The following is a 22,987-nucleotide window of genomic DNA, read 5'->3' as shown; positions in this document are numbered from 1 at the left end:
CTTCTCCAAATTTCTGCACACCCCTATAATGCATTTCTAAATTCCTCTCAATTTTTCATTCTTTTTCAAACTGACAATACTTTACTTCATTTACCAAAGACAATAAGTCACATGTACCTCTCTTACAAAGGAAAAAAGAAGCAGCAAACCTAATATTTCCTTTATGGTTTAATATAATCTATTGGGCAATTTTAAAACATTATTTTAGAGAAATTATATATAAATGCATAAAATAAATAAAGTCTCCTTGCATGAGCTCCAGACAAATAACCTGAAAATAATCCCAAGAAGATTTTATTTACAGAACTGAGAACCTCTGTCAGAAAACACTTCTATGAACAGCCACATGATTTTTAGCTTCAAATGCCTTTCAGTGTAGTTTTTTCCACCATTACAAGTTTTGACTAGATGACAAACAGCCTTAACTCTACCCTTATAGTCCCATCAACCTATATAGCTCTGAGTCAGGAAAATATGTGGCAATAGCCAATATCACAGTGTCACAAATAGTTGAACCATGGTGCCTTGGCAGCTCACCCAGGACAATGGTGATGGATCCCTTAAACCTTGTACATACAACTACATTTCTGTAAACGTAGATATTCTAAATCTTGTCCTTGTACAGCAGTTCATGCATAACCAAGTCAAAAGACTATCTCAGATAAAGATATCAGCAAACAAAACAGGATAAAGACAGTATTATAATTTTGATTTAATATTTGAGTGGAGAAGTTGTCCCTTTTTCAACTTTTGCAATTGTGTTAACAATTTATATTTTACCATTCTATACTTCTGTCAATATTTGGCACCTATTTATTGTTAATGGATCAGATACTCTTCGTAAAAGCAACAGCCGCTTAGGAGCAACATGGCAAAAGGGCACCGATAAACTACTACTAATGAATGTCTATTGTTGTTAGAAAATTTTTCTTAATATCTAACATAAATCACCCTTGCAGCAGATTAAGCAGGTTACTGCTTATCTCACCTTCAATGGACATGGAGAACAACGGATCACAGTCCTCTTTACAACAGCCTTTAGAGGGGTTCTCAAACTTCATTGCACCGTGACCCCCTCCTGCCAACAAAAATTACTAGATGACCCCAGGTGGGACGGGGGGGGACAGGTCAAAGCCCAAGCCCCACCATCCCAGGTGGGGGAGCTAAAGCCAAAAGCCCAAAGGCTTCAGCCCCAGACAGGGGGCCCTGTAACCTGAGCCCTGCCACCCAGGGCTGAAGCCCTAGGTTTCGGCTTCGGCCCTGGGCAGTGGAGCTCGGGCTTGGGCTTGGGCCCCAGCAAGCCTAACACCAGCCCTGGCAACTCCATTTAAGTGCAGTCCCAATCTACTTTGGGGTCCCAACCCACAGTTTGAGAATCCATTTAAAGCTATTATCAGGTCCACTCTGAGTCTTCTTTTCTCAAGACTAAACATGCCCGGTTTTTTAACCTTTTCTCTTAGGTAATGTTTTCTAAACTCTTTATCCTTTTATTTACTCTCCTTTGGACTCTCTCACGATTTTGTCCACATCTTTCCTAAAGTGTGGTGCCCAGAATTGGACACAGTACTTCAGCTGAGGCCTCCCTATGTCTGTCTTGTCCCTCTGGAATGTAATTTTTTCATGACAAAAACTGTCTTTGTACATTGCCTTCCACAATGGTGCCCCTGATCTCAGCTGGTGACCTCTAGATGGTCCAGTAATATAGTACAAATAATAATAAATGGTAAACAATCTCTGTGTGTTCTAATTTTCCAATCTGTAAAATGTCTATAATTACTTCAAATGTCTATAATTACTTAGCATCCCCATCCTAGGGACCTTTTTTTATAATATAAAGCAGCATTTATTAATTCCTCCACATTTAATTAATTGTGACCATTTTGCTAGAAGAGGTCGCTTTTGTTGTATTTAAGCCTTTACTTGGTCATTGTTACATGTGTTATATTATAATTAACAAGGCCATAAAACCACTACACCAATTTTAACAGAAGTTACCCTGTGCATTACAATGACACTTTGACCAGAAAGTAAAATTCATTGTAAAGGACATTTCCAATTACTTACAGAAAGGACTGTTTGCAGCCTTAATTGGACTGGAAAACCAGTTAACTGAAGAGAGATTTTTCACCATAAAAAGTCTTTATGCCCAGAATGTGGATGAACTATATGTGCCTATCTTCCTAAACTTTCCTTTAATAGGCGACGTGGACAATGCCACTGTTCTAATTCACTAGTGACATAAAGATGCACTTTCTTTACAACTCCGGGAAAAGTAGGAAAGGGTCACACCTTGTTTTTATTTTTTTTAATTTTGGATGCTCACATGATATAACCACCTCATTTTACAATGAAAAAAATTCTATTGCATCATTTCAAGTATGTCAGTTAAAAACTAACTGCTATAATCGTCACAAACATCAAACCCTCCTCCCAAATTCAGTGAAACTAGAAATCAACTAGAACAATGGTTCTCAATCTTTTTGTGCTCAGGACCCATTTATAAATGTTTATGGCCTGTCATGACCCAGTAAATAGTCTGGGGGTGGAGGTCCTGCAGTGGTGTGGTGGGATCCTGCCCACAGTGGAGGTTGCGTCCTGCCTGGCACTCACTCCACAGTGGCGGCACCTGCCGCTCTTGAGCTGTGGGGCTGGCTGGGCTTGGCTCTCCGCTCCAGGTGTTGCAATCTCCTGGACTGCAGCGCCTCTCAAGTTTGGCCCCATCCCCCTGACTAGACCAAATTTATGTGAGTAGAATTGTGACCTGGCTCATGGGGTTGCAGTGCCACTCACTCAAATTTAGCCTCCCCAGACTCCCATCATCATGACGGCTGGGCTAAACCTGAGTGGTGCTGGGACCCCAGAGGTTGCAGTGGCTGGAGCTGGGAGGCGAGCCCAGACAACCCCGTGGGACAGGAGCCACAGGAGCTGCCACACGACACTTTGAAACATTCTGGCAACCCAGTTTTGGGTCCCTACCCACAGGCTGAGAAACCCTGAACTAGAATATAATCTATGAATTTGATCCCTGACTTACAAAGATACTGTTATGACAAAGCTGGCAATGGAATGTATGTTATGAATGACTGACTAGCAAGTAGCATAGCATTCTACGCTACTTAAATTTAGACCCCCATTAAGTGTGGCTAAAGCAACCACAACGGGGTGGTTGTTGGGTTAGTGTGTGAGTTCAATGCTTGCTGTAGTCTGGATGGACATGAACAGACAACTTGGTTCCAGTGGATGCTATTTATAATCAAGCCTGTTATGAGAGTTTCTTTTTGTTGCAGAGCAGCTGCAAGCTGGACAAACAGAGGATTAACACTCAGGGAACTTGAACTAATGTATGCCTAGCATTGATGATGAGGCGCTCCATGCAGCAAAGTGCTTATAAGTTTGGACTAACTGATTTCCCAGATGAAATAAAGGCCAGGCAGTACACAAGCACCGACAGTGCAATGAGGGTAGGAAAGAGTGACATCAGGTCAGAAAAGGATGCTGCTTTCTGACTACATGGCTGGATGCAGTGGGATCTTCGCTGGAATTTCTGCCAGAGGAATTACCTCTGTATGTAGTCTTTCTGGCATTTTTACCGTCTCTTTGCAAAGTAACCAAGATTTGTGACCATTTTCATGTGAAAAGTTTCTCTACCAACAGAAAGTTGCCACTGAAAAGTCCTTGCTGCTACCATTGAGCAATGGACAACAATGCTTTTGAAGAGGACATTTTTTGCCTTTAGCATAGACCAGACTGCATCAATAGTACTCAGATTCTATGATGATGAGCAGAGTAGAAGAACCTTTACAGAACAGAACAGCCTCAGGCAGGGAGGCAGCTAAGTCAATTGCAGGCAGGAGTCTCAGATGCAGGGAAACAGAGTAGACTTAGGGTATGTCTACATGGCTCAGGCTGGAGGGCTAAAAGTTGCAGTGTAGACATTCGAGCTCAGGCTGGCGCCCAGGCTCTGAAACCCCACAAGGAGGAGGGTCTCAGATCCTGGGCTCCAGTGTGAGCCCCGATGTCTACACTGCAATCTTTATCCCTGCAGCCTGAGCCCCATGAGCCCAAGTCAATTGACCTGGGCTCTGAGACTCATTGGCGCAGGTTTTTATTTCATTGTAGATGTACCCTTAGGTCCTAAATCTTCAGTGACATGATGGCCTTTGCGATTTACATGGAGACATGAAACATACCTACTGGAAGGTGAATGTTAAATACAGTATATGGACTGAAGCTAATGACTTTTTGAGCCCCATTTGAAGGGGATTAACCTTATTAAAAACCACAAAAGCAATGAATGGCACTCCCAATGCTTAAAAAAATTATCAGCAGTTCAGTTGGGTGACTATGCTGGAAATTGGTCATTCCTTGGAGATTAATAAGCCATTTTCTCTCTCAGTGTAAAGGGTGCACTCTGGTAGAAAACGAACAAAAAAAGCACCATTCTCAGGGAATTATTGTTAAGAATCCATTGTGTTGTACATATTTAAGAGGAAACTTGTGGATATTGCTAGTCCCAGAAGTATATTTTTTTATTTTTCCCTGTAAACACTAGAAGCCAATATATGACATGTTACAGTGCACTGGATATCTAGATTCTAAAATGACCAATTATAGGTGAAAAACCAACAAGGTGTCAAACATTTCATAAGGTGTTTGTTGATGATGGTGGGGGGGCTTACTTGTTTGTTTTCTGTGCAATAGCTTTCATTTAGGTTTGCCTGCCTTTTGCTGGTGCTTATTTTTCTATTAGGCTTTATTTAAATCAGTCACAGCTGATTAATGTGAACTGTTTGACTATTATTGTTTAATTGTCCCTAAGCAGGCATTCTCTTTAAAAGCATAAAGTTTCAAAAGAGACCTCTCTGATTAAAGAAATGTAATTATGAGTAAGATAAATGTGATTTGTACCAGATGCCTAAATGTTAATACATAAGATTCTTAGAATATCCTTCTATAAAAATCTTGCCCTAGTTTAAAATGTTCTGCCATTTATTTTTTTTTACCAAGACATACTTCACCAAGGTTAATATTGTATTTTAATTGTACCATATAGCAAATTGGTCATGCAATAACATGTGTAGGGGGCATGGGGCAAGATTGTGTTATGTCTAGACAACATTATTTCAGATCAAAGTGTAGCAGAGATAACCAAATCAGTTTCCATGTAGGAGACCAAAAAAGGAGAAAAATAATATCATGCATGCAAATTTCTTTCAAAATGAGCGTTTTGCAGACCCAAATCCTTTTTCTGTGGTTTCAAAGTCACAGTGGAGCTAATATACTGTCTTATCCTATCACAGGACTCTGTTCTCCCATAGAGTTCAGGTACACAAGAAGCAACACTGCGGATATGACTTGAGGAGCTGGTGAAGGGTGAGTGTGAAGGTGGATTGAGGATAGAACCAGCTTCAACAGAAATGCCACCATTTATCTTTATAAAAATCTTATATCATTATCTTATAAAAATAATAATCTTGACTAATGGTTACACAGAAATGTAGCCACTTATTCGCACACAATGCAACCAATCCCATCCAGTCTACCTGGAGTCTCATCAGGCAGGTGGAGAAGGGGATGCATAAGGGAGCTGCACCTGTTATACAGGATCAGAGTTCAGAGCCACTTGATTAGATGAGTCCCCTATCCTCCAACCACTTTTATGCAGATCCTCCATTCAGAGCCTCCCACCTTTCTGCAGGGCTTGTGTGAGTTACTGCAGGCACTGAAAACAATAGGCCAAAAGCCCCGAAGGCTTGGTTGCTGAAGAGTCTCTCTCCTCCCCTCATCCTGACTGCTGTGGCCTTAACTGTGTGGCTTGACAGTGTTTCACAGGAAGAGAGATTGGGGGGGGGGGTTGTTAAGCAATCCAAGCTCATCATCAGAAGCAAGCGCTACACAGACATAGACCCACCAACTCAATGTGGCACCTGACCCTGTCAAAACAACAGATGCAAAACCTGCAGACATATTTCCACTGCTACAATGATCAACACCCCCCACAACACACCTTTCAAGATCCATGGGCCCTACATCTGCCTATCACAATATGTTGTGTACCTTATCTAGTGCACTAAATGCACCAATAGCAACTATGTGGATGAAACCAGAGAATCACTAAGCTCTCAAATGAACTCACACAGGAATATGATAAAAGACAAAAACACTACATTACCTGTGGGTGAACTCTTTTCACAAACCCATCACTCTATATCTGACCTATCAGTCCTCACATTCAAAGGAAACCTGCACAAAACTTTCTGAAGACGAGCCTGAGTGCTTAAATTCATAACTTTGCTAGACACTAAAAATCACAGATTTGAAGAGAGACACTAGATTTATTGACAGGTTTCAGAGTAGCAGCCGTGTTAGTCTGTATTCTCAAAAAGAAAAGGAGTACTTGTGGCACCTTAGAGACTAACCAATTTATTTGAGCATAAGCTTTCATGAGCTACAGCTCACTTCATCGGATGCATACTGTAGAAACTGCAGAAGATCTTTTTATATACACACAAAGCATGAAACAATACCTCCTCCCACCCCACTCTCCTGCTGGTAATAGCTTATCTAAAGTGATCACTCTCCTTACAATGTGTATGATAATTAAGTTGGGCCATTTCCAGCACAAATCCAGGTTTTCTCACACACACACACACACACCCCCACACACACACAAACCCACTCTCCTGCTGGTAATAGCTTATCTAAAGTGACCACTCTCCTTACATGTGTATGTGTATGATAATCAAGGTGGGCCATTTCCAGCACAAATCCAGTGTTTAACAAGAACGTCGGTGAAAGGGGGGAGGTAGGAAAAAACAAGGGGAAATAGGTTACCTTGCATAGTGACTTAGCCACTCCCAGTCTCTATTCAAGCCTAAATTAATTGTATCCAATTTGCAAATGAATTCCAATTCAACAGTTTCTCGCTGGAGTCTGGATTTGAAGTTTTTTTGTTGTAATATCACAACTTTCATGTCTGTAATCGCGTGACCAGGGAGATTGAAGTGTTCTCCAACTGGTTCATGAATGTTATAATTCTTGACATCTGATTTGTGTCCATTTATTCTTTTACGTAGAGACTGTCCAGTTTGACCAATGTACATGGCAGAGGGGCATTGCTGGCACATGATGGCATATATCACATTGGTGGATGTGCAGGTGAACGAGCCTCTGATAGTTCGGCTGATGTTATTAGGCCCTGTGATGGTGTCCCCCGAATAGATATGTGGGCACAGTTGGCAATGGGCTTTGTTGCAAGGATAGGTTCCTGGGTTAGTGGTTCTGTTGTATGGTATGTGGTTGCTGGTGAGTATTTGCTTCAGGTTGCGGGGCTGTCTGTAGGCAAGGACTGGCCTGTCTCCCAAGATTTGTGAAAGTGTTGGGTCATCCTTCAGGATAGGTTGTAGATCCTTAATAATGCGTTGGAGGGGTTTTAGTTGGGGGCTGAAGGTGACGGCTAGTGGCGTTCTGTTATTTTCTTTGTTAGACCTGTCCTGTAGTAGGTGACTTCTGGGAACTCTTCTGGTTCTATCAATCTGTTTCTTCACTTCCGCAGGTGGATATTGTAGTTGTAAGAATGCTTGATAGAGCTCTTGTAGTTGTTTGTCTCTGTCTGAGGGGTTGGAGCAAATGCGGTTGTATCGCAGAGCTTGGCTGTAGACGATGGATCGTGTGGTGTGGTCAGGGTGAAAGCTGGAGGCATGTAGGTAGGAATAGCGGTCAGTAGGTTTCCGGTATAGGGTGGTGTTTATGTGACCATCATTTATTAGCACTGTAGTGTCCAGGAAGTGGATCTCTTGTGTGGACTGGACCAGGCTGAGGTTGATGGTGGGATGGAAATTGTTGAAATCATGGTGGAATTCCTCAAGGGCTTCTTTGTCATGGGTCCAGATGATGAAGATGTCATCAATGTAGCGCAAGTAGAGTAGGGGCGTTAGGGAACAAGAGCTGAGGAAGTGTTGTTCTAAGTCAGCCATACAAATGTTGGCATACTGTGGGGCCATGCGGGTACCCATAGCAGTGCCGCTGATCTGAAGGTATACATTGTCCCCAAATGTAAAATAGTTATGGGTAAGGACAAAGTCACAAAGTTCAGCCACCAGGTTAGCCGTGACATTATCGAGGATAGTGTTCTTGACGGCTTGTAGTCCATCTTTGTGTGGAATGTTGGTGTAGAGGGCTTCTACATCCATAGTGGCCAGGATGGTGTTATCAGGAAGATCACCAATGGATTGTAGTTTCCTCAGGAAGTCAGTGGTGTCTCAAAGGTAGCTGGGAGTGCTGGTAGCGTAGGGCCTGAGGAGGGAGTCTACATAGCCAGACAATCCTGCTGTCAGGGTGCCAATGCCTGAGATGATGGGGCACCCAGGATTTCCAGGTTTATGGATCTTGGGTAGTAGATAGAATATCCCAGGTCGGGGTTCCAGGGGTGTGTCTGTGCGGATTTGATCTTGTGCTTTTTTGGGGAGATTTATTGTTTATTACAACAATCTGTAACCCACTAACAACACCCCCCTCCCCCAGCTAACTTCCCCTCAATTCTTTTCTCCCCTATAATTGGGGGGTGTTAACAGGCCACTTCAACTTGAATGGTCCCTTGAAATATGTGTTAACTACTTATGCTAAACAATCCGTTCCACCTTGTATTTAGCTCTGAGTAGGTTTTCTGGACCTGAAGAAGAGCTCTGTGTAAGCTCAAAAGTTTGTCTCTCTCACCAGCAGAAGTTGGTCCAAGATATTACCTCACCCACCTTGTCTCCCTCAACCGTGTAATCTAATCATTATCCCCAAGTGTTACTCAGCCATGGAGACCATGATTTCCCCTCACTACAAACCTCTGTTCAGACATTGAAGAGGAAATGCCTACCCTGTTTGCTATATGTTTAAGCTAAGCGGGGAGGGACTATTTGTGTTTCTGCCCCAAGGGAGTGGGCAGGATTGAGTGGCCATTTAGGAGCAAATGGCTGCTACTGAGGGGGCCATTTACTCCACAGGTCTGGAGCAAGACCTACTTACATGGTTTAGATCAGGCCATGTGTTACAGAGGCAACAGGGCCAGACACTAACTCTTACATATAATTTTTCATAGTTCTCTATAAACAGTGACTGTTTAATTAAACAGATGGAGAAATTTGGAAAGAGAGGTTACAGGACTTGCCCAAGGCCAAACAGTATATTGCAAAATTGGTCTTATTCCCAAATTATTTTCTGGGATTGATCTTAAAGCCGGGGCAGTTGGCATAGTTTTGCAGGGTAAACATAGCCATAGTGGCAGAGACAGGATTATACTCATATGAGTTCCTAGCTCATATGCCTATGCTCAATCCACTAGGTCTCCTTAGCCCTTACACCATGACAGGCCAGACTGCAATGACTTTGACTCATCTACTTGTATCCACGGTCTGATTGTGACTATTAGAGCATTGCTCTTTCCTTGAACAATGGCTATGGCCTAACTACCAGGTACACGTCCCTTTTTTCAAATGCAAATGACAACTGTTGTCGGGCTCTGCTGGGTCACTTCTGTATGTTTCAGCCTGTGCTAGGATTGCTTAACATCCAGTGCTTGGAAATTGCACCCTCATCTTACATGTATTTTGGCAGCTGCCAGGTGGTCTTCATATGTTTCTAAAACACCATCTGCACTACAAACTTGTTAGTAATCAGAATGCACCAGATTTTCATGCCTTCCTTTCTTCTGCTGTTCAGACTTTCTCATAAGGGGAAGAAAGAATTTTGTGCCAACATGGCATTGCAGTAACAAGGGAAGAACATTCTGCTGTGGAACATGGTGACTGGCCCATTGCCAGGCACTGATGGCATATGGCAAGGGGGTTGGCTAATATTTTTAGCATTTTAGAGAACATGGGCCTGGTTCCATCCTCAGATATACAGGTATAACGCCAACTGACTTCAGTGATGTGAACATCGATCTGACAGAACCAGGCACTAATTAACACATCTGTTCTGTGGATTAAAGAAATTATTCCCAATCATATATTTTTGTGTGTGTTAAAATATTTGGCTTGGGTTGTTGAAATGTTCAGCTGAATATTTTAAAAATACAGAAAGAAAAGTATAGCTAAAGACCTGATTAAATGTACGTATACCAGACTTTACAAGTAGGGATGGGCTAGAACTTGAAGAGTTCATAGAATAGATCTAAAATGATATGTGATATGTAAAGGAGTCAGAGAGGGTTCATACTGGTTGACTCTGATCTGAAGTGATTAGGAATCTGGAACTATTTTGGCTATGGTTCCAACATCAACATATTCATAGTTAGCAGTTATACTGCACGATCTAGGCTAGTTGTTAAAGAGATCTTTCCAGTTTGGTAGGGTGAACTGAACAAGAAATAGGAGTTTATCAGTAGATCTTAATAATATAATTATATTCACTGAAAGTACTAGAATGATTGAGCATTACTCCTACTGGATAACATTTATTAGTTATAGTGAGCTTTTCCAATAATTTGAACAATTTTCCAGCACTGTTGTAAATCTCTCTCTCTTTCACACACACACACACACACACACACACACACACACTTTATGTCTGCTGTTAAAATCACATGCATCTTGTCTCTCAGCATATTAATTGTACACAAGGTATATTTGTTAAAAAGTGCTGGGGTTATCTATCTCACAAAGTGGGATTTTCAAGGTGAAAAGAACTGAAGAACACACATCTTGCTGAAAGTCAGTCAGTGGAATTTGTGCTCTTAAATCATTTAGGTGCCTTCGAACATCCTTCCCACAGTGGTTTGCTTTACTTCATTCCATCTCACAAGCAATTATACCTAACTTCCTGACAGTGGGCCAGACTGTGAAGCCCTTACTCATGCTAGTAAACACTCAAATAGGTCCATTCTCATAAGCAAACTCAGGAAATGCAGGCTAGATGAAATTACTATAAGGTGAGTGCACAATTGGTAGAATGTCCAAACTCAAAGAGTAGTTATCAATGGTTCACTGTCAACCTGGGAGGGTGTATCCACTGGGATCAAGCAGGAGTCAATCCTAGGTCTGGTACTATTAAATATTTTCATTAATGACTTGGATAATGAAGTAGAGAGCATGTTTATAAAATGCAGATGACACTAAGTTGGGAGGGGATGCAAACACTTTGAAAGACAGAATTAAAATTCTAAATGACCTTGACAAATTAGAGAATTTGTCTGAAATCAACAAGATGAAATTCAATAAAGACAAGTGCAAAGTACTTCATTTAGGAAGGAAAAATCAAATGCCCAACTACAAAATGAAGAATAACTGGCAAGGTGGTAGTTCTGCAGTAAAGGATCTGGGAGTTATAGTGGATCACATATTGAATATGAGTCAACAACATGATGCAGTTGTGAAAAAGGCTAATATTATGGGGAGTATTAACAGGAGTATTGTATGTAAGATACCGTCGGTAACTGTCAAATTCTGCTCTGGACTAGTGAGGCTTCAGCTGGAGTACTGTGTCCAATTCTGGGTGCCATACGTTAGGAAAGATCTGGATAAATTGGAGAGAGCCCAGGGCAAAGCTACAATACGATAAGAGGTTTAGAAAATCTAACCTATGAGGAAAGGTTAAAAATCTGGGCATACTTAGTCTTAAGAAAAGAAGTCAGAGGGCTGATAACAGTCCTTAAATATGTTAAGGGTGTTCTAAAAAGGACTCATCAATTGTTCTCCATGTCCACTGAAGGTGAGACAAGCAGTAATCTGCTTAATCTACTGCAAGGGAAATTTAAATTAGATATTAGGAAAAGCTTCCTAAGTATTATAAGTGTAGTTAAACTCTGGAATATGCTTCCAAGTGCAACTGTGAAATCCCCATCATTAGAGGTTTTTAAGAACAGGTTGGACAAACACCTGTCAGGGATGGTCTAGGTTTACTTTGTCCTGCCTCTTGAGGTCCCCATCAGCTCCACATTTCTACGCTTGGAAGTGCTGACATGAGTAAGTGCTCAGCAGTAAGCATAGGATCTCCGTAATCTGGCCCACTAAATTCTACTGACCGAGAATCAGTCTGTCAAGAGAGTTTTTGGAATCCCATTGCTGGGTACATTTAAAACAAAATTGGACACTAGAAAATATACTGTAGCAACACAATAAGTGCTCATTGGGGGTAAATTAGATCATGTAATAGGTCCTTTCCAGCAGTAATTTCCATGATACTGTTTCTATCCAAACTAACATATCAGCAATTGCAGGCCAAAATTTTCAACCTGAGCACCTACAGTTTTTGGCCATATTTCTTAACTTCCCTCATTTAACTACTCAGTTAGTATTCTTAGCTCAGGAACAGCTCTGAAGGGTATAAGACCAAGTGGCATGTGCCCTTCCTCTGTCCTGTGTGTAAATATAAAGAATAAATATAGATGTGTCCTCCGGTAGCTCCATGTCCAGGTTGTTCTATCATCCCCATGAGCATAATGGCTCTACTTGAACATCCAATGGCTAGATATGTATCTTAAATCTCAATCATTCAGCAGTGATCCTTGGCTTTAGCAGCTGGATAGTTCTCTTCCCACAACTGCAGTTCTGTATATCCAGAACCTCTTCTCAGGATCAGTATCTGATCCATCATGATCTGGAGATTTCTTTTTTAAATTCTAGTTTTTCTACATACTGTGTGTTTAGGAAAGACCGAAATAAAGGTAAAGGTGGTGGAGTAGCACTGTATATCAATGATGAGATAGAATGTAAAGAAATAAGAAGCGATGAAATGGATATGACTGAGTCTGTCTGGGCAATAATTAAATTGGGGAAGAAAACTATTAGAGCCTCCCCTGGGATAGTGCTTGGGGTGTGCTATAGACCGCCGGGATCTAATTTGGATATGGATAGAGCCCTTTTTAATGTTTTTAATAAAGTAAATACTAATGGAAACTGTGTGATCATGGGAGACTTTAACTTCCCAGATATAGACTGGAGGACGAGTGCTAGTAATAATAATAGGGCTCAGATTTTCCTAGATGCGATAGCTGATGGATTCCTTCAACAAGTAGTTGCTGAACCGACTAGAGGGGATGCCATTTTAGATTTGGTCTTGGCGAGTAATGAGGATCTCATAGAGGAAATGGTTGTAGGGGATAATCTTGGCTCAAGTGATCATGAGCTAATTCAGTTCAAATTGAATGGAAGGATTAACAAAAATAAATCTGCAACTAGGGTTTTTGATTTCAAAAGGGCTGACTTTCAAAAATTAAGGAAATTAGTTAGGGAAGTGGATTGGACTGAAGAATTTATGGGTTTAAAGGTAGAGGAGGCCTGGGATTATTTTAAATTAAAGCTGCAGAAGCTATCGGAAGCCTGCATCCCAAGAAAGGGGAAAAAATTCATAGGCAGGAGTTGTAGACCAAGCTGGATGAGCAAGCATCTTAGAGAGGTAATTAAGAAAAAGCAGAAAGCATATAGGGAGTGGAAGAAGGGAGGGATCAGTAAGGAAAGCTACCTTATTGAGGTCAGAATATGTAGGGATAAAGTGAGACAGGCTAAAAGTCAAGTAGAGTTGGACCTTGCAAAGGGAATTAAAACCAATAGTAAAAGGTTCTATAGTCATATAAATAGGAAGAAAACAAAGAAAGAAGAAGTGGAACCGCTAAAAACTGAGGATGGAGTGGAGGTCAAGGATAATCTAGGCATGGCCCAATATCTAAACAAATACTTTGCCTCAGTCTTTAATAAGACTAAAGAGGATCTTAGGGATAATGGTAGCATGATAAATGGGAATGAGGATATGGAGGTAGACATCACCATATCTGAGGTAGAAGCGAAACTCAAACAGCTTAATGGGACTAAATCGGGGGGCCCAGATAATCTTCATCCAAGAATATTAAAAGAATTGGCACAAGAAATTGCAAGCCCATTAGCAAGAATTTTTAATGAATCTGTAAACTCAGGGGTTGTACCGTATGATTGGAGAATTGCTAACATAGTTCCTATTTTTAAGAAAGGGAAAAAAAGTGATCCAAGTAATTATAGGCCTGTTAGTTTGACATCTGTAGTATGCAAGGTCTTGGAAAAAATTTTGAAGGAGAAGGTAGTTAAGGACATTGAAGTCAATGGTAAATGGGACAAAATACAACATGGTTTTACAAAAGGTAGATCGTGCCAAACCAACCTGATCTCCTTCTTTGAGAGAGTAACAGATTTTTTAGATAAAGGAAACGCAGTGGATCTAATTTACTTAGATTTTAGTAAGGCGTTTGATACTGTGCCACATGGGGAATTATTAGTTAAATTGGATAAGATGGGCATCAATAGGAAAATTGAAAGGTGGATAGGGAATTGGTTAAAGGGGAGACTACAACGGGTCCTACTGAAAGGTGAACTGTCAAGTTGGAGGGAGGTTACCAGTGGAGTTCCTCAAGGATCAGTTTTGGGACCAATCTTATTTAATCTTTTTATTACTGACCTGGGCACAAAAAGTGGAAGTGTGCTAATAAAGTTTGCAGATGATACAAAGCTGGGAGGTATTGCTAATTTAGAGAAGGACAGGGATACCCTACAGGAGGATCTGGATGACCTTGTAAACTGGAGTAATAGGAATAGGATGAAATTTAATAGTGAGAAGTGTAAGGTCATGCATTTAGGGATTAATAACAAGAATTTTAGTTATAAGCTAGGGACGCATCAACTAGAAGTAACGGAGGAGGAAAAGGACCTTGGAGTATTGGTTGATCATAGGATGACTATGAGCTGCCAATGTGATATGGCTGTGAAAAAAGCTAATGTCATCTTGGGATGCATCAGGAGAGGTATTTCCAGTAGGGATAAGGAGGTTTTAGTACCGTTATATAAGGCACTGGTGAGACCTCACCTGGAATACTGTGTGCAGTTCTGGTCTCCCATGTTTAAGAAGGATGAATTCAAACTGGAACAGGTACAGAGAAGGGCTACTAGGATGATCCGAGGAATGGAAAACTTGTCTTATGAAAGGAGACTCAGGGAGCTTGGCTTGTTTAGCCTAACTAAAAGAAGGTTGAGGGGAGATATGATTGCTCTCTATAAATATATCAGAGGGATAAATACCAGAGAGGGAGAGGAATTATTTAAACTCAGTACCAATGTGGACACAAGAACAAATGGATATAAACTGGCCACTAGGAAATTTAGATTAGAAATTAGACGAAGGTTTCTAACCATCAGAGGAGTGAAGTTTTGGAATAGCCTTCCGAGGGAAGTAGTGGGGGCAAAAGATCTATCTTGCTTTAAGATTAAACTCGATAAGTTTATGGAGGAGATGGTATGATGGGATAACATGGTTTTGGTAATTAAATATTCATGGTAAATAGGCCCAATGGCCTGTGATGGGTTTTTAGATGGGGTAAGATCCAAGTTACCCGGGAAAGAATTTTCTGTAGTATCTGGCTGATGAATCTTGCCCATATGCTCAGGGTTTAGCTGATCGCCATATTTGGGGTCGGGAAGGAATTTTCCTCCAGGGCAGATTGGAAGGCCCTGGAGGTTTTTCGCCTTCCTCTGTAGCATGGGGCACGGGTCACTTGCTGGAGGATTCTCTGCTCCTTGAGGTCTTCAAACTACAATTTGAGGACTTCAATAGCACAGATATAGGTGTGAGGTCTTTTTTAGGAGTGGTGGGTGAAATTCTGTGGCCTGCATTGTGCAGGAGGTCAGACTAGATGATCATAATGGTCCCTTCTGACCTAAATATCTATGAATCTATGAATCTATGAAAGCTAATATCAAGCTGCCAAAACAGTTCTCTCTCTTTCTCTTTCTAATTGTCATAAGTCCCCGCTGAGGGCCACCCACATAACAATCTTCAAGCTCTAGTAGAATTTCTTCAGCTAACAGAATGATTCTCCATATTATCAGTCATAAGTGTAGACTATCTAGATATAAAGGGGTGTCTCTCTTAAAATACTAAATTAACTTTATTGTTCCCCATGTCAGTCTGAACACTTGCCTCTCCCTGCCAGCAGGCTGAGGAACTGTAACCCTAAGAAAGTGAATTGAGTATCTCTGTATCTTTACCTCCTATTAACTCCTAGCTCCTTACATTTTGAATTAAATTAAAATACATTGATTGATACTGGCATACTGCAAAAAAATCAGTATTTGACCCAAATCCCTTCAACATTTACATGTTCAAGTGTTACAATGGTTTCCTCTTGAGATCACAGATTAGATTTTGTATTCATTCAACCCAAAAAGCCACAATATTAATGGAATGCAAAAGTTAAGACTTGAACCCACAAATGTAAGGCAACTTAGATAAAATTGCCTCAGCCCATGTCCGTGCTCTGTGTCACGTGTAGGAATCATGACAACATCCTAGAGTATATGACACGTATCAACAGTCACGGGTAATAGGACATATGATTGGACAACTATTTCATTTGCAAATATGGTGCAACGCTGACAGACCAGGTGCCAGCTCTTGCCAATGCTGTTGGTGCCAGCTGAGCACTAGCAAATTCATAGCTGAAAACCAAACCAGCTCACCTGCATATTAGTATTGTTCAAGATAGGTATTAGACTTATCAGAATGTGTTTAGTCTCCATGGAATGCATGTAAGTTGCTGCATGCATTAATTTCATTTGTAATGTCTGTATCCCATGCTATAAGGTGATATATAAGATTTACTTTATAATTGTAAAAATGCTTGCTCTGAACCTGTGAACTCAGTCATGAGGAATGGTCTGGCACCCATCAAGGACTATCAAAACTAAATGGTCTGTTGTGGAGTACCACAATACAAAGACTTGGTTAATGGCCCTCTCACACCCACGAAGGTGATATGTACAAGAAAGCCTGTCCCATCTGTTTTAATGTTGGGAAAAGGGAATAAAACAGAGACATAAGAAAATGTTCTCTCTCTCTTGTCTATTTGGACTCTCACAGGGCTGGAGCTAAGAAACAGAATCAGAGATCCCCAGGGTCAACCTTTTAGGGGGTTATCCCTAAAAGATATTCAGTGCTGACTGATTACTACAACTCTGTCACCTTTTAAAACCATAGACTGTAACTCATTTGTGCATATGTTTGCCTGCTTTAACCTGTAAATAACTCTCTCATTTCTTTTTCCTAGTTAATAAATGCTTAATTAGTTTACCATAGGTTTGACTACAAGCATTGTCTTTGGTGTGAGATCTGAAGTACAAATTGACCTGGGGTAAGTGACTGATCTCTTGATCTCTTCAGGAAGCAACCTGAATATTTTGCGATCTTTGGTGTATGGCAACCCAACTATCACTAAGTCCATCTTGCCTGGGTGGCAAGAGAGACTGGAGTGCCCAAGGCAATTGTCTGTGACTCCATGGTAAGACTGTTATAATGCTTTAGGAATTCACATTTGTTAGATTGGGGTGCCTGCCCTGCTTTTTGATAAACTGCCCTGAGGTTGGCACTCATGGTTGTGAACCGCTCCAGACAGTGTGACATATGAAAGAAATTCCATATCAGATTTGTCCTGTCATAATGCACATGCACAAGAAGGCCAAATTAATTGTGTCTTGAGAAAGAAGAGGGAAACAGCATGAGGGAGAAGGGGGACAAAATCCCACACCACAGTAAAACCCAGCATAAAATTCTTCAGCCGTCTTTGCTTTGTCTGTTGTGTCATCTCCTGCTTTGTCAAACACAAAGTTAACGGTTGCCTTCCTCCCTGGTCTTCATTGTTCTCCTTTATCTCCCTGCTCTTCTTTTTGTTCTTGCAGTCATACACAGCCTAACAAGTTCTACAGCCCGAAGCTTTAGGCTTATAGCTTTAAGTTTATTTTCTCTCTTTCGGAGCATCTTGTCTATTCAGACACAATTTCAGATTTGTCAAATGTTCTTCAGATAAACTACTTTAGAAAGCAAATTTCAATCTGAATCCTTTTCCCTGTGATTAATAATGAGTTATTCTAACAGTCACTAACCCTCCCCAAGACTTTTGAATCAGTCTTATACTTCTGTCATTCTTATTCTTCAATCTGAAAGACAGAGATCAGCTCTGTTTCTTTTAAACGAGTATTTGACTTTTTGTTCTAGGGCCTAATTTAGTGTAGGGAGAAAGTAAAAGAGCAACATTCACTGAACCAACTTCCTCTCTGAGCTACGTTTGTGTAAATCCAGAGCAACCCCAATATTTTCATTTAAATCCAGATTGGCACTACCAGAGAAATTGGGCTGCACCCTTTATGACAGGGATCTCAAACTCAAGTCACCACGAGGGCCACATGAGGACTAGTACATTGGCCCCAGGGCCGCATCACCGATACCTTTTCATATAAAGATACGAAAGCCCTCCCTCGTGTCCCCTGTCCCCCTTCACCCTTTCCATGAGGCCCCGCCCCTTCCCTGCCCCCACTCCGCCCCCTCTCTGCCTCTATTCCAACCCCTTCCCCAAATCCCCGCCCCTGCCTTGTCTCCTCCCCTGAGTGCACGGCTCCCTGCTCCTCCCTCTCCCTCCTGGAAAGCGCTAAGGCAGCGGGAAGCACCTGAAGGTAGGCAGAGAAGCAGGGACTTGGCACACTGGGAGGGAGTGGGAGCGTCGGGTGAGGGGAGCTTGGGGCTGCAGCAAATAACAGCGCGGGCCGCATGTTTGAGACCCCTGCTTTATGACAAGCATTCCCATGAAAATATTAATCTCTGATGCGTGAAGAGCTATCTTTCCGGTGACATAAAGCCATCAGAGATTTTTCCACACCAGCTTTCTTGAATGATTATTGTTTATATTATGGTAGTGCTTAGGAACGACAATCAACTATCAGGGCCCTATTGTGCTAAGCACTGTACAGACAGCAAGCAAACAAGACAGTCAATGGCCCAGAGAGGTCACAATCTGCTCACAGTCTACAGTAACATCCTACCAACAAAAATGTGATTTTTATAAAACTAGCATGTGCTTTACATGTATTTATGACTTTATGTATTGAATCCATATATGAATATGAACGTGTCACCTTTCAAGTCATTACAGTCCAGGTGCTCACATAGCAAATAGTATAACTCTCATGTTTATATCTGTAAATGAACCCCATCTGTTCTTAATAAACCCATCAAAAATCATTAAAGAGAGTTAATCTGGTGGCGGTTGGTAACATTTGGAGGAGTCTTACATCTCAAAACACTGATGCAAAAGACCCCTGAGACAGCAAAAATAAATTCCAGGATATTATAAACACTAGGATTTTAGTATGCAGTGTAGTTGTAGCCATGTCAGTCCCAGGATATTAGAAAGACAAGGTGGGTGATGTAATATCTTTTATTGGAAGATATTTGGAAGTTGGTCCAATAAAAGATATTATGTCACACACCTTGTCTAGCTAGGATTTTAGCACATTCTTATGGAAAGCCAGCAGTTCTATTTCCTTTACTCTATCACTATTCAATGATCCTAGTGTTTTTTTAATCTGTATTTGTTCTACTTTCTCTTTAGATATCCCTCCAAACTTTTTTATCTTTATGTTTCTCATCATACCTCAGTTTTTTGGACAGGGACCACATCCTCACTTACTTATTTTGTAAAACTCACAAGTGTTGTGAAGCTAATTCCATTAATGTTTGTGAGATGCTCTAATGTTACAGTAATGGATGCTATAGAAATGCCTTACATACTTTTCTGTTTGCTCTGGAAAGCACCTAGAGTAGTTTTGAGAGCTGTAGAAATGAATAAATAAAATATCTGAATTAAAATGCGGCAAGAAAGTTTGCAAGAAATTTACATATCTTCTATGATGTTTTTATACCATAAATGTTCTTCTTAACTTAAGCAACACTTTTTACAAGTGCTTAGTCTATGGGTAAAAAATTTTCAAAAGCACCTAAGTCCCCTTTAATAATGGGACTTAGGTACCTCTAACATTTTTACCCTATATTTTATATGCTTTTACTATTTTAGTAAAAACATATTTTGAAACAATTCAGATAAGAGAATTTCAGAACTATTGTTTATGCACTCAATTTTTCTAATGTGTTGTCTCTTTTGCACCCCTCAATTGCACAGAAATATTACTTAAGTACCCATCTTTTTGTGTAATTCCATGTCCTAATTATGTAATTGTGTGTATTTAAACTAATTTCATAATTGGCATGCATATGTTAATTAGGGCCCATAATGATATGTTCATAAATAAACAAATTATTCTATGGGAAGGATTGTTCCAAACACAATTTTTTTTTATTTGCTGACCCAAAAATAACATGACCTGAGATATAACTGGAAAGTGTTACAAGGGAAGAGTTTAATATTTAAAGAGAAAGCGTCCTATTTAACATCCAACCTGTTACATAATGAAAAAGCAGTAGCATCTTCAGCAGTAAACAGTCCATGTTATAGTCAAAATATTTGGTATGCAAATACATGTAACTAAGAATCAACTATTAGGAGGTAGTTAGAGCCAGTGGGTAGGGTCCTGGCCTTAATTCTGTTCCTGTCTCTGCTGTGTGACTTTGGGCAAGGTATTGCATACCTCTGTAAAATGAGGAGAATCGTACTTTTCTTCCTTTACAAAGCACTCGGTGATCAATGTATGAAGGCCAGTATATAAGAGCGAAGTATTTTTAATTAAATACATTAACAAGCTTAGTATTTAGTTCTTTCTGTGAGAGCTATTCGGGAGCCTTCAGGAATTTTGACTGTACTGCAGCCTGCAAAACCACCCTCAGTATTTTCCCTCATAGCCAGAGTCATCCCCTTCACTGATAGAACATTTCCCATTGCCCTGGCTTCAGGTCATTTATGGCTTAATCCCACAAGGGACGAAGGACACTGACACTTAAGCACATGCTGATCTTTAAGCACATGGGTAGATCCACTGGAAAGTGCTTAAGCTTTGCTAGGCCAATGCTAAAGTGCTCAACACCTTGCAGGAATAAGCCCTTTGGCTTAAGTAGTGCAGGATTCCCAGAATCCTGTTGCAGCGAGTAATAAGAATGCCTTCCTTAACTTCCCAAAAGGCATTTCTACACCTGTACAGGATGGCTCATCTTAGATAAGTGAGGTAAGGTGACTTGCTTTCTCCTAGTTTTTAGGATTATAATGTTTTCTACTTTTTTAAAAAAATTATTTTAGTGCCTCGAAGAAAAGGGCTTTTTAAAAATTATTTTGTTCTATTTGACTTGTGATAAAGGAGCATTATTTGAGGGGGAGGTTTCAACCTATAACAATTTCTGGAAGGTGTTCAGATACTATTGTGGTGGGCGTGACATAAGTATAGACCATGAACACAAAATATATGGACAGACATGCAGCCAGTCTTGGGGCCCAATCCTTTGGGGATTCTGAGTGCCTCAAGTATCTTTGGAAAGTCATATAAAACTGAAGAGAGATTAAACCTATAGGTTACAAACCAGTTGGGTCCCACAGAAGTTAATTTTTAAAAGTTATAGAATTTAATAGAGAATCATGACTTTTATAGATTAAACCCAACCTGGAGAAATTAGTAGAGGAATACATCTCTGCTTTAGAATACTATCGAATGGCTTAATAAATTACAGAGGAATTCCATATTTGATCAGATCTGCAGTCCATTCTACCCTGGAATCTTATCTCTGACAGTAGCCAGTACTAGCTGTTTCCAAGAGCGGAGTTTGGGGCGGGGAGGGAGGGAGAACTAAATGAAAGACTATGGGAAAAAATCTTAGGCACCACATGTGCTGTTGGCTTTCCCACCCTGATCCAAGACACAGTCAACACACATTCATAAAGTCAAAATTCACCCCCTTCCTGATTTTTAGTTTTGTTATCAAAGACACTAATAACGATTTAAAAAATTCAGCCCAAACCTACTCCCTAGGCTCAGCTACTCCTCCATGAGGACGGGTCAGCCAAGACTCCTTGTTGCCCTGCAAACCAGTCCTCCATATCTTATATCCATGTTGTTAATGACCCCACCTGCTCTAATGAGTCAGGAGGAATCTATCATTAGCTCCCTGCAGGGTTCCAACGTCTGTTAAAAGCATGAGGTACTAATAGAAAAACCTTGCCACATTCATGTATGGACTCCAGTGAATTTCTGTTCTCAAAGAGAGTTGGAGCATAGAGCTAACCTTTCTACTGTTTTGTGCAATATGGAGCTAAACTGCAAAGAAAATTTGACCATTTTCTTCAACCTCCATCTTTACAAATGCCTACAGTGCTGTTGTACACAAAGCACCACCCGCCACCGCTACTGCTCTAGACATTTCTCCAGCAAAATCACATACTAATGATGCCTGTCTGGCTCAAAAGTACAAGGTCGTTCAGATACCTACTTTGCAAATCTACTCTTCCCCCAGGGCCTCCAGGAACAACCCACTAGGTTGTCAGAATAACAGCTCATCCCTTATGGCTTGGCAGGGGCACAGATATTCTGGGGAAAGGAGAAAAGACATCATTAAGTTAATTTGCATTTAAAAATACAGGTAATTTCCTTGTGCTTATAACAGAAATATTTTAATTCTCTTCAGTTCTACTGTTTGACAGTCTGAATATTTATTAGCAACTATTGGTTCTCCAGATGTGTAAGAGCAGATAATACAATATGGTTTTATCTCCATGTCAAATAATAATCCAATAAGGAGTTAAACTATGCACTGATCTCTGGACAATATGAAATTAACATTTGCCAAGGAAGACAAAAGGGTTATTTCCCTGACCAGGAAGGGTTTATGCAGGAGCAGATTAAATTTCATAATCCTAACACTGTGTAAATAAAATAAAAGTTAAGACACTGGTATGCTTTTCACTTTACTGAACTTTCCGTTTAAGGATTAATGCTAAGAAAACTTAAACCCAAAGAACAGGGTGAGAGTGGAGAACTGTCTTTTTGGTGTATTGTATTTATGTATTATAACATATAACCACATGAATTAAATGTGGCTATCATGGTTGATGTATAATATAAGCAGAGCTGGTACGCCTTAAATTAGGGTTACCTAACACTTTCCATTATAATACCAGGTGCCAGAGGGAGGGGAGAATAGGAGCAAAGGTGCAGGACAGACACAGACTAGGGGTAAGAGGGACGGATGGGTTTATAAGCATGAACGCACACTG

General features: G+C 40.6%; 1 long non-coding RNA gene across 1 annotated transcript in view; it reads right to left on the bottom strand.

The window, feature by feature from the left end:
- The window catches only part of LOC140908144 (uncharacterized), a 70,913-nt gene that overhangs the window by 4,411 nt on the left and 43,515 nt on the right, over positions 1–22,987 (bottom strand). The window contains exon 2 of the long non-coding RNA XR_012157777.2: positions 22,204–22,301. This is a non-coding gene — a long non-coding RNA (uncharacterized LOC140908144). The remainder of the gene's footprint in view (positions 1–22,203; positions 22,302–22,987) is intronic.

The sequence above is a fragment of the Lepidochelys kempii genome, chromosome 3, assembly GCF_965140285.1.
Source record: "Lepidochelys kempii isolate rLepKem1 chromosome 3, rLepKem1.hap1, whole genome shotgun sequence".
In the NCBI taxonomy this organism is placed as follows: Eukaryota; Metazoa; Chordata; order Testudines; family Cheloniidae; genus Lepidochelys; species Lepidochelys kempii.
This window is presented reverse-complemented; position numbering and strand designations above follow the sequence as displayed.